General features: G+C 42.4%; 1 protein-coding gene across 8 annotated transcripts in view; it reads right to left on the bottom strand.

Annotated features, from left to right (window-relative positions):
- Positions 1-11,062, bottom strand: part of TRMT2B (tRNA methyltransferase 2B) — a 35,890-nt gene extending 24,828 nt beyond the window's left edge. The window contains exons 1-4 of one of the 8 annotated variants that reach the window (XR_014136874.1): positions 10,739-11,062; positions 6,189-6,458; positions 5,434-5,493; positions 1,554-1,620 (exon numbers count right to left, since the gene is read on the bottom strand). The gene's annotated coding sequence lies outside the window, so the exon portion shown is untranslated. Of the gene's footprint in view, positions 1-1,553; positions 1,625-2,628; positions 2,729-5,433; positions 5,494-6,188; positions 6,459-10,457; positions 10,717-10,738 lie in introns of those variants that run through there. The other 7 variants (XM_081794104.1, XM_081794106.1, XM_081794105.1 and 4 more) reach the window with 7 other exon arrangements.
- Between the last annotated feature and the right edge of the window lie 1,286 nt (positions 11,063-12,348).

Here is a 12,348-nt window from a genome sequence, read left to right as displayed (position 1 = left end):
TTCTATTTCTTTAAAGGATTTAAAAAAATTTTAAGTGTGTTTATTTTGAGAGAGACAGACAGCACAAGTAGGGGAGGGGCAGAGAGAGAGAGAGGGAGAGAGAGAATCCCAAGCAGACTCCATGCTGCCAGTGCAGAGCCCAAGGTGGGGCTTGAATCCACAAAGCTGTGCAATCATGACTGGAACTGAAAGCAGGAGTCAGATGCTCAACTGAGTCACCCAGGTGCCCCTTTGACAGTATTTTATTTAAAGACTGCTTCTTAGGTCTTGGTGCTCTGGCTGTCCACTCCCATAAAACCCATATTTTGACTCAATATTCAAGAATAGATATTTAAACCTCAAATCAGGACAAACTAGGGTTATCCTATCGTTTTAATGGAATGGAATGCCACTACCACTAACACAGAAAGAGAGATGAAGGTATAAAAAAAAGTGAGAACAACCTAGTGCTATAATATATACAATATTACTTTTATTACAATGGGCATCTGGCCTTTATTTGACTCATGACACCAGGGTCGTGGGATCCAGCCCCATGTTGGGCTCCACACTGAGCGTGGAGCTTGCTTAAGATTCTCTCTTTCTTGGGGCTTAGTCAGTTAAGCGTCTGACTTTGGCTCAGGTCATGATCTCACAGTTCTTGAGTTCGAGCCCCATGTCAGGCTCTGTGCTGACAGCTCAGAGCCTGGAATCTGCTTTCAGATTCTGTTTCTCCCTCTCTCTCTGCCCCTCCCCTGTTCACACTCTGTCTCTGTCTCTCAAAAAGTGAATGAACGTTAAAAATTTTTTTTAAAAAAAGATTCTCTCTTTCTCTCCTCTGCCCCTCTCTCCCATTCACATGCTCTCTCCCTCTAGAATAAATTAGAAAAAAATATGTGTCCTATTAGAAGGCACCACCCAAGTGTTAGAAACCTGAATCATTAGGAGGGTGGGCATTGGTAAGAAGCAAAAGGGAACCAAGAGTGTCAGCTGGGAGTCCTATTCAGTCCTTATGAGCAAGGCTTTTGACTTTTTTTTTTTAAGTTCCACAAGGGCAGGTACCATATCTGCTTGAGCCATCATTGGATCCTCAGCACCTAACGCAGTGCTGGACACACAGGAGGCACTCAATAAATAGTAGGTGCATGAAAGAAAAGGATATAAAAATGTCTTAGAGGCCAACCTTATGATGTAGATGCCGTTATCACTTACATCTCTCTTGATATTTCTCAGTTCTATTCTGCCAAAAACACTAGTCTTCCAAATATTTCAGACACTCGCCACTTGTTATACTGCCCTCATCAGTACCTCTCTCCTAATACCTCCTTCCTATTAAATTCCTTGGATGCCTGACATATGCAATAATGGATTCAGTTCCCTCTCTTGCTCTCCACCCTTCTGGAAATGAAACACTTAGCAATGTTCTCTTTCTGTGTTACAAGGTATGCTTACAAAACAGAGCCCCTCCTCCCCTGTAGCACCAGTAGCCACTCTATTATTAAAATGTCAGGGACACTACTATTACAGACTGCAATGCCTCAGGTCATCTTCAACCAGCCCTTGTTCCTCATTACCTGTGCCACTTGATTGTGTTTCTCAGGGATGTTTTTCAAATGGTTAGACCACACACAGATGATGTTTCTGTCTAAAGAAAGAAAAATAATTTGATTTACATTGTTTTCTTGATAAAAGATTATTTAAAAGAAAATGTCTGGCAATTTAAATTCCCTCTTTCAGAGAGGCAAACACAGATTTGAGGCAGCAAAGTGCCTATTCAAGCTCAAGGCTATTTTTCAGAGAAAACCTGTTTCCTGGTCTAGCCATTATGAAGCTTATTCTTAATGGAGCTAGTCTGCAATATTTTCTCACATGCTACAAATGCACAGTATGACAAGGTCTGCTTTCTGTTAAGATTTTAACAGGGAAATAAAAGGTAATGGGTTTTGTTTTTGTTACTGAATAATAGAACACTGACGTCATATACTCATTTAATTCAGCACACAGAGGGGGGAAAAGCCAAGTGCCTGCCCTAATGAACTGTAGTTTAAGCATATGGGTATTAAACAGTGTGACTAATATAAAATGATGGTGTTTCAAGTGGATTTGTTGAAAATGGGTAAATGGAAAGTTCAGGAATGGAATCTTGGAATGGGTACTGGGATTAAATCTCAGAAATATGCCATTGTGATTTCCCTTACTACCACTCACCCCTACCAATTATTTTAAGGCAGATTTATGACAGAAAGCTCTAGTTTTTAGGGATGTGGGACTATGAAACAGAAAAGGCAACTCTGTAATAAAAAGTAGATTGCTCCCAGTACAGAAAGTAGCATAAAATGATGATGACGATAATGTGTGGGCAGCAGCAACATTAACATTTACTAAGTGCTAAATGGGGCTCAGGCATATGACTTTTCGAGGAAAAAAGGGTGAGGGTTGTGATTCCTAGCACTATGTTACAATGACTACCCACCAAAAGGCATCCAAAATTAACTGTGTGATCACGTTCTGCATCAAAGAACTCATCTTTCTCCTTTAAGGCCACCATGTTTTCCACCCCTCTCCACTCCCACTGACACCGTTCCTAAACCTTCCCTCTCCTCTCAGCCCTTGGTTTGTTATTTATACTAGTCATGGTATTCAACTGACCTCTCCAGGTTCCCAAGTAGTGCCCCACAGTCTTTGGATTGCCATCTGGACCTCAGTTCACAGAGAAGGTGGACTTGTTTTGGTAGCCATTGATGACAGGCTGGAGAAGGCAGGGCAGGAGAGGCATAACAGGACAAATGAAACTGAAGAGCACAGAAGTAAAAGGGATGTAAGAATGTTCTCTCATGAGGGCAAATAAATGATGCTTGCTTGGAAGGTATGGCATATGTGAAAGTCCATAGCTGAGGTCAAGACACTCCAGATACTCCATAGTGCAAAGGAGTTTCAATCTTGTCATGAAGCATGGGTCAGCAAGCTTTCTCAGTAGAGAGCCAGATAATAATTTTAGGTTTTGCAGGCCATGTGGTTCCTGTTACAATCACTTAACTCTGCCACACAGTGTAAAAGCAGCCACAGACAATTCATAAACAAGTGAGCTCAGCTATGTTCCAATAAAACTTTATTTATAAAATAAAGCTCAGGTGTGGGACAGATGTGGCCTAAGGCCCATAGTTTGCCAACCTCTGCCATAAATTAAGTTCTGCCTCTCTGAGGCCTCATTAGGTTTCCAAAGTCTGAAATCCTTCTAAGGAGAAAATACTATAGTGGTTGAGAAAGTAGGCTTTGCATTGAATAGACCTGAGTGTGAACTTCAGCTCTGGCACTTTCTAGATGTGTGTTTTGGGGCAAATTATTTAATCTCTCGTCTGTAAAATAATAGTGCCTACCCCTCAGGGTGACTATAAACAGTAAACTAGACAGTGATGTGTGCTAATCACTTAGCACAGGGCCTTGTCCCCAGGAAGTGCCCAATAAGTGCCCGGTGATATTATTAGCTTAATAGCTAATAAGGGGACTTAGCAGATAAAGGATAGGGAAGTGGTGGCTTACAAAGGGTATAATAGATGGAGAAGACAACAGAGCCCCTCAGGTCTGGGTATAGATGTTGTCACATTGACACCATTGAGCATTTGGAGGTAAGACTCTAGTCTCTGTAAAATCTTCTTCTGAGCTTCAAATTTCATCTAAAAGGAATATATATAATGAAACAAGAAGTCTATGCAATATCACCTCAAAGAATGGAAAACAAACAGGATAAGAGAAGGTTGTCCCACAGATTCTTGTGTCATGGTCTGAGCAAATAAGGAACCTATAATGATGGAACAGTAACAGACCTAAGAAGGTATTGGGAGAAAGGTCAAGAGTGAGCTCTTGTATAAGCTCTTTATTTTATCTGACCTTTCAGACTGAACACTCAAGCTATAGGTCGGTGCTGTCCAGTAGAACTTGCTGTGATAATGGAAATGTTTTATATTGGTATTATATTCTATAGAATATGGTAACCCCAAGCCACACATGGCTAATGAGCATGTGAAATGAAGCTCATGTGACTGAAGAATTGAATTTTTAATCTTATTTAATTTTAATTAACTTATACAGTCACCTTTGCTATAATATGGATTTCTACACTATGCTATGCAAATTACACAAAAGAAATCACAGGGCATTAAAAGTACATTTGTCTTGGGGCACCTGGGTGGCTCAACTGGTTAAGCATCCGACTTCAGCTCAGGGTTCGTGGGTTCAAGCCCCGCATTGGGCTCTGTGCCAACAGCTCAGAGCCTGGAGCTTGCATCGGATTCTGTGTCTCCCTCTCTCTCTGCCCCTCCCCTGCCCACATGCTGTTTCTCTCTCACACAAATAAACAAATGTAAAAAATTTTCAAAAGAGTACCCTTGCCTTGATGAGCACTAATATACAGAATTGTCGAATCACTATAGTGTACACCTGAAACTAATTTAATAATGTATGTTAACTGTACTGGAACTAAAACTTAAAAAAAAAACACAGGGCTCATGGTAAAAATGGGGTCAGGCACACACATTCCAAAACTTTATCAGTAATGCATATAGAAAAGATAGGAACTGGGGTGCCTGGGTGGCTCAGTTCGTTAATCATCCAACTCTTGATTTTGGCTCAGGTCATGATCTCACAGTTCATGAGTTTGAACCCCTGCATCGGGCTCTGTGTCAACAGTGCAGAGCCTGCTTGGGATTCTCCATCTCCCTCTCTCTCTGCCCCTCCCCCACTCACACAACACACTCTCTCTCTCTCTCTCTCTCTCTCTCTCTCTCAAAATAAATAAACTTAAAAAAAAGAAAAGATAGGAGATAGGAGCCTAACAAAAAAGAGTAATACAGTTTTACACATGTTAAATGGTTGAGAAATGCATAGATGCGTACCACAATAAGGATGGCACTTTACCCCGACAAAGACCTGAAGTTTGCTTGTGGAAGTGTCCATTTGTGAGTTATCATGAAGTGGTAAAAGGAGGGTAATGTGTCACACACAGAAAGATATAGCAGCAGAAGTGGCTGAGTGTAGTTCATTACACACTCAGTGCGCAATGGTACGCGGCAGACGTTTGAGGTATGTGTGCATGTTCACTTTAGGTATTCTTATGCAGCTCAGTTCTGCCGGGTGCAGTTTCCTTCTTTCATCTGGTGTTTCTCGTGGACGAAATCACTCCTAAGCCAACGTGAAATGTGCGTTATGTTCAAATTGTTCCCTGATCTATCAATCCCTTGAACAAATTTCAATTTTTAAAACAAGCATCATAGCAGAATTGACTGTATTTAAAATCAAACAGCCACATGTAGCTTAGTGGCTACTGTGTTAGAAAGTGCAGGTATTGATTTTAAGCACCTGCTCGGGTATCTGGGTAGAGCTGTGCAGTCAAGTTTCCTACAAGTTTGGCACCATTCATCCTGATGGAATGGAGAAGTGAAGACTTAAGCTGGGTACCAAACTTGAGCTGTTCCTCATAGCTCAGCCGTCCAGAGTGGTGTCACAACATCAGCCAGCCTTAAATAAAATGATTCAAGCACTTCATTCATTATATAACTATGTACTGAGCACCTACTATGCATAAGTACTTTCTGCCACCATTTTTTCTGGCATTTTACTTATTCAGAAAACCTAACTCTCATGTCCCTGGGGAGATACAGTCTGGGAGAAGAGCCCATTTTGGTGCTGTCTACTTAAGAAAACAGAACAGATGGGCAAAGTTAATATAAGAAAAATCCAGATTTATCAGGAGGTAATTAATCATATTACAAAAGGCTTCACTGTTGGGTTCCTTTAAATAGCTCACCTCCCTAATGCTTTTAAAATATAGTTTGATTTAGAAAATACATTTGTTGTATAAAATGAGGTATGTTTGTGTTTTCATGGCTGCAACGGGACTATTCATTTGTACATTCTCTCTCTGGATCCCTGATTTCCAGCATACCTTCCCTGGACCTCTTTAGAGACAAGGTCCCAGTTTAAGATTTCATTTCTGTGAAAAACACACTTAGAGGCAAGGAGAATATCTTCTGCCATCACAAAGCATTTCCACCAACGTTCCTCCAATGTCTTCAAGACTGCCCTGGGTATTCTAACTTGGGTGCCCCCTAGAATCCTTGCAATGCCATGTTAGTTACATCAGGCATACAGAATTTTAGTAGGCCCAGAGATTCACACTTGCTAAGGGGAAAGGATATCAGCCTGGGCCTTACCTTTCCTCCTAGGAACCATCGAGTGGTCCAAGATGGCTTGGTTTCTTCTGCCTTTTCTGTCCTCTTTGACACTTCTTGCCTATCATATGCATGAAGTTTCCCTTACATGCTCTGCCCAAAAAGAGCTGTGACCAAACTGGAAGTTTTATGGCACACCAAGGGAGCAGTCCTCGTTTGGAGAGGAGACCCACCTTGGAGAAGAAACACCTTGGCCTATGCATTGGAACTCTTCTCATAATCCCTGCCAAGCACCAAAATACTGAAATTCACCTGCATGAAAGGTGAACAAACAGAAGTTGGGAAACAGAAGCACGACTCCCAAAACCCTTCATTCATTTACAAACCCTATGGAAACTCAGCACCCAGCACAGTGCCTGGCAGAGTCAATACTTGGTAAAAACAGGCCTGCTGAAAGAACTGAATTACTGCATGCCAGGCACTGGCTTAGGTTCCCAAAATAAAAAGATGAGAAAAATACATTCTTTGTCCTCCAGGGAAGAGATCAACATACTTGGATACACTTCTATGGCTAATCCCTGTCCATATTCTACCTTCCCACCCAAAAACCAATCATCCCACTAATATTTAATAAGTGCTGACTATGTGCAAGGCACTGTGCCACACAAGATATGAGAAGGGTCACGAAGTTACAATCTAATTGAGAAGATCAAGTGCAGATGCAGGAAACGACAATAATAAATAATGTAATATGCTTAGTTCCTGACAAATGCTCAGGAAAAACTTCCCAGAGCAGGTAAGCCTTGCATCAGGTCTTAAAGGATGGCAGGTAGGTGAATCAGATGTTTGTAGGACAATAGCTAGATGAGTCTGGCTAAAACAATAGTTCATTTTAGGGAACAGGAAATGAGGCTGAAAAGTTACATCAAAGTGAGATCTGGAAGAACTTTAATGCCTGAACAAAACATGGACTTTATTGTGAAGGCAACAGTGAGTTGAGGGAGGCTTTATGTAGAAAAATAAAGATGAAATGGGGAGGTTAATAAAAAGCAAGTTCATGGGGCACCTGGGTGGCTCAGTCAGTTAAAGCATCTGACTCTTGATTTTGGCTCAGATCATGATCTCACAGTTTGAGGCCCACGTAGGGCTCTATGCTGGCAGTATGGATCCTGCTTGGGATTCTATCTTTCTCTCTCTCTCTCTCTCTCCCTCTCTCTCAAAAATAAATAAATAAACTTTTTTTTAAATGTTTCTTTTTTTTGAGAGAAACTTTTTTTAAAAAAGTTCATTTTTGGGGTGCCTGGGTGGCTCAGTCGGTTAAGCAGCCGACTTCGGCTCAGGTCATGATCTCGCGGTCCGTGAGTTCGAGCCCCGCGTCAGGCTCTGTGCTGACAGCTCAGAGCCTGGAGCCTGTTTCAGATTCTGTGTCTCCCTCTCTCTGACCCTCCCCCGTTCATGCTCTGTCTCTGTCTCAAAAATAAATAAACGTTAAAAAAAGTTCATTTTTGAGGCATGTGTTTGCAATTGTAAGGAAAATATCCAAATGGAACATCTAACAAGTAAATAGAGAAGCAGTACTACAAGTCATGAGAGAAGTCAGAGCTAGAGATTTGAGTGTCTATAAAAAATACAAGCTGTAAGATTCTTCAAAAAAAAATAGCTTTCAGTGAAGAGAGGAGCAAAAGTCCAATGACTACGCCTAGGAAAAAGGCAATATTTGGAGAACAAGAAGAGATGCTGGTGACCCAGGAAAACCAGGACAACATAGGGCTTAGAGGCCAAGGGAGATGCCTTTAAGTAAGGCACTGACATACCCAGTATGTCTGAGGCCAAAGAAAGGTAAAGAAGACAATAGTAAATGGCAGACAGGAGGGACAAATGAAGGTTTCAGATCTTAGGCATGCAGACCCTAGAGGGAGGCAGACCTGGGTGGTCCCCTGGCTCTACCACTTACTAGTTACTTGGCAAGGTAATCATTCCCTATCACCTTCCTTTTTTTTATCTGTAAAATGGAGATAATAATTGTTCCTACCTCATATCGTGGTTATAAGAGTTAAATAAGGGATAATTAATAAAAAGTACTCAGCAGAAGATTAAATAGAGATGATGTTTGTAAAGCTCTGAGCACAGCATGTAGCACCTGGCAAAAACTCGGTATGTGTTAACTATAAGTGTCATGATGTTTAAAGACAGTATGGGACTGGGTAGGGGGAAGTTAAAGTAGGGGTAACTATAAGGCATAAGCTGTAAGAGTTAGAACAGGTGAGAGCCTCACTCTGGAAGGAAGAAGGAATCCATTTTCCTCTAACACATGACTCAGTGTTTTGCCTATTTACCTTATGGTGCCTGATCATTTCTGTGTAACTTGTTTGAGCACCAAGAATATGTGAATGGACTTGGCTGGACACATCAATGATGAGCTGCGAAATTACCTTTTTGCCCTTGTCCTCTATCTTGGATTACATCCCAATGGTAAGTCATACCTAATTCGGAATACACACACACACACACACACACACACACACATCTCCAATGTATGTAATAATAGATTTATTAACAAAGATTCCTCCATGGCTTCCTCTTATTACTGTAAAGTTAGTATGCCATGACCACTAGGTAACTTAAAGGATGCCAACATGGGTGCTATAATATTTAGCCCATATACCATTTTGTGTGTTTACAAAGTACTAAAGAGAGCAACTGTCACAACATGGAAGCATTTGGGGGGAATTTCAAATTTCTAAAAAAAGCATTTAAGTTGTACCAAAGTTCAGGTGTTAATGCATAGCACCCTCCATCCAATTTACTCCCAGGAAGAGGCAAGTCATTAATAACATGAGCTTTGGAGCCATATTCTAACCTCAGCTCTGCCTCTCACTAGCTATGTGACTTTGGGCAAGTTACTTAAGCACTAGGAATCTCAGTGTCACCACTCATAAAAACAGGACTAGTAACACCTATCTTTCAGGGTTGTGCTAAGAATCAAACAAGCTCGTATGTATGAAGTGCTCAGGGCTGTGCCTAATATGGTAGGCATTCAACACGAGTCACTGCCCTTCCTTAGGCTCTGATATGAAGCACATCACTTGACTTCTTCATGGTTCCATGTGTTGGACCTGCAAAACTAGTGGGATGTAATAAAGTATGCAAGTGCTGTTAGGATAAGTAAAATTATGTAGGAAACTTAAAAAACAAAACACAAACAAAAGAACTTTAATAACATTCTGCATTAGTGCCTGCTAGAGTGTGGTGAGCTTAAGACCTGCTTTGGACCACTTATTAACACTATCAAAAGTGTGTAACCTGCAATAAACATTTTTCTAAAGTGGCACAAATGTATGTATTTGATATGAAGAAAAACAAAGGCCAGAGAGAGGAAATGAGTGAAGAGGTAAGAGACAAAGAATAAAGAATGGGCACTGAGAGGGAAAAGGGAGTGGTACTGGTCCCTCCAGATGACAGACAAGGATAAAGGAAGCTGCAGGCCCGTTTAGGGATTGCCAGAGGAGGGATAGGAGAGCTGAGAATTGAAGACAGCTATCCATACCCCACAACAATCAGAATTTTTTTTGAGTGTGTGGATCCTCTCACTGGTGAATGCCACCATGACTGTGCTCCACTTGCCCTGTACCCCTCAGCAGGAGGGCCTTTGTCCATCTAGGTCTCTTCCTCCAAATCATCAGATATGGTCTCAAATAGGACCCTACTATCGCCAACCAGTCATCTGTCCTGGTAAAGAGCCTTTCACCATATTTAGTAATTTCTCTAGTGAAATATATTTTTCAAGGCAGAATAATACCAAAGTGGATTATATTTCTTTGTTTCTTGATGTCACAGGGGGCATTTGTCCACTCAAAAGACTTTTCTTTTCATACCTTTTCTTGTTTTAAATAAATGCTTGGGTTTAAAAAAAATGTGAAAACTGCTCAGTTTCTGCCTCAGGAATTAATCGGAAAGGAACTCAGGGTCCAGAGCTGCCAGATAGGAAGGTAGACTACGTTTCTAGGGCTAGGATAGCTAACCTGCCTGAAATGCCCAGAGAGGTTCCAATCTGTGGTAGGTCTGATCCGTGTGGGGTCAAGGAGCTTCTTGGAGCAAAATGTTCACCCACAGACAAGGGTCCTGCTTACACTCTCTGTTCACTCTTCCTTCAATTGGCCTAGTCCCAGACACGGCTCTTGGATAAACCAGATGGACATAAGGGTGTAGTGCTGAGTCCTCACGGCAACCCACATTCAATCAGGTCCTTCCCCCACCAAACCGCTTCACCAGCCCCTCCCTCCCCCTCTTCTTCGGGCAAGTTCTACCCACCTTGTCTGTAACTAAGACTGTCACTGAATTTGGGCGAGGGGTGCAGGGCCAGGGGAGGGCTGAGGTCAGAGCACAGACTGACGCAGGGCTGCATGCAACCTCGTACAGAGAGCGCAGTAGGTCCCTTCCGTGTCCATGCCTGCCTGCTCAATGCCCCGTCTCGCGGGCAGACTGGCTCAGTAAGCAGTTTTCTACACAGTGAGGGTTCAATCGGGCTTTCCGAGCTCTCCACGTACCCCCCCCCCCCCAAACCTTTGTAACCAATAAATCCTCTTACGAACCTGAGGCGGCAAACGAAAAAGCCAGCCAACGGCCTGAACGGCTGCCGCTAGTGAGAGTCACTTCCTGGTACGCAGGGCGGCTCGACTCCCGACGCACACGCAGCCAGCCCGAGGCAGTGCGCGACGGGACGCTGGGCTCCTCCCAGGCGCCGGGCAGCCGGCCCTGCCTTGGACAGCCAGTTTCGGGGGGTCCTTCTCTCTACTTTGCCGGGGCACTTTTCTAGAGACCTTCCTCAATATCACTAAACGCCCCGTTGCCCCCCATCTGCCCTCTCCAAGGTTTCTGCCCTAGGTCCCCTCTCCTCCCCTCCCAGCGACCCCGCCCACCGCCTGCGCTTCTCGCCCCATTGGTGGATCTGGATAAGTGTGAACAGTGTGCTACCCACCTCTGGGGTGCTTGCAATATAACTCAACCAAAATTGCGGGCTCAGATCCATGACGGGTTGGAAAACTGGGAGATGAAGGGCGGGGTAGTTTCTTCAAATTGCAACCTTTCGTAAAAGTCGGCCCTATTAGGGGCCCTATGGTTTTCAGGCATTCGTTCCCCTATTTTATATTGCTTCAGAAAAGTGTTAAGTTCTTATGACAAGGTAAACCTGGTTTCTGAAGTGGATCCCACGCAGGGCTATTAAATCCTAAAACCTCAGGACAAGAATTGTTTTTCAACTTCAAAATACAGAAGGAGGCTAGCTAGATACCACTAATTCATTTGCCAGCTCCTGGACTACATTCAGTGATTCCTCTAATTTTTACAGAGGTCAGGAGCCCAGCCAAAGGAGTAAGAGAACGTTGAAGTATGCACACACATGTGTGCTGGAAAAAAAATTGTTTTGAATAGAATTAAGATTTACAGCAAAGTAAATCTACATTAAATGACACTTAATTTTTATGTTTTTTTTAAAGTTTATTTATTTTGTGAGAGAGAGAGCGGTGGAGGGGCAGAGAGTGGGAGACAGAGGATCCCAAGCAGGCTCCACACTGTCAGTACAGGTGCCGATGTACAGGTGTCGATGTGGAGCTCGAACCCGAGAACAATGAGATCATGACCCGAGCCGAAGTCGGAGGTCTAACGGACTGAGCCACCCAGGCTCCCCAATTTTTATATTTAATAGTAACCGGGCTTTACTGGAAAGCACTTTATAACCAACATTTCAGTTATTTATTTATTCAAAGTATAACATGCCTATTAAGTGCAAGGCATTAGCCCTAGTGAGTACAGTAGTGAGTTAAACATGGCCAAGTACCTCAAATAACAGCAAACATTAAGTCAACCAGACCAAATTTCAAAGCCCGGACCCACCAGTTATAAGCTGTGTGAACTTGGGAAAGTTACTTAATTGCTCAGTGCCTCAATTTCCTCATCTGAAAAAAATGTCCATAATAATCGCACCTACCTCACAGGGTTGTGATAAAGATGAAATAAGTTAATATATGCAAAGAACTTAGAACACAGTAAGTACACACTCAGTAAGTGTTAGCTATCATCACCCAAAAATAATTTTATATACTGTGTATGTATATACACATGCATATGTGGGTATATACCCTTTCAAAAAAAGAGAGAAATTTTACTTTCCATTCCAAAGGCTTGAGTAAGTAAATGCTTGACT

The sequence above is a fragment of the Panthera onca genome, chromosome X (genome assembly GCF_046562875.1).
Source record: "Panthera onca isolate mPanOnc1 chromosome X, mPanOnc1 haplotype 2, whole genome shotgun sequence".
NCBI classification, from domain to species: domain Eukaryota; kingdom Metazoa; phylum Chordata; class Mammalia; order Carnivora; family Felidae; genus Panthera; species Panthera onca.
Note: the sequence above shows the minus strand (reverse complement) of the source record. Positions and strands in the feature narration are given on the sequence as shown.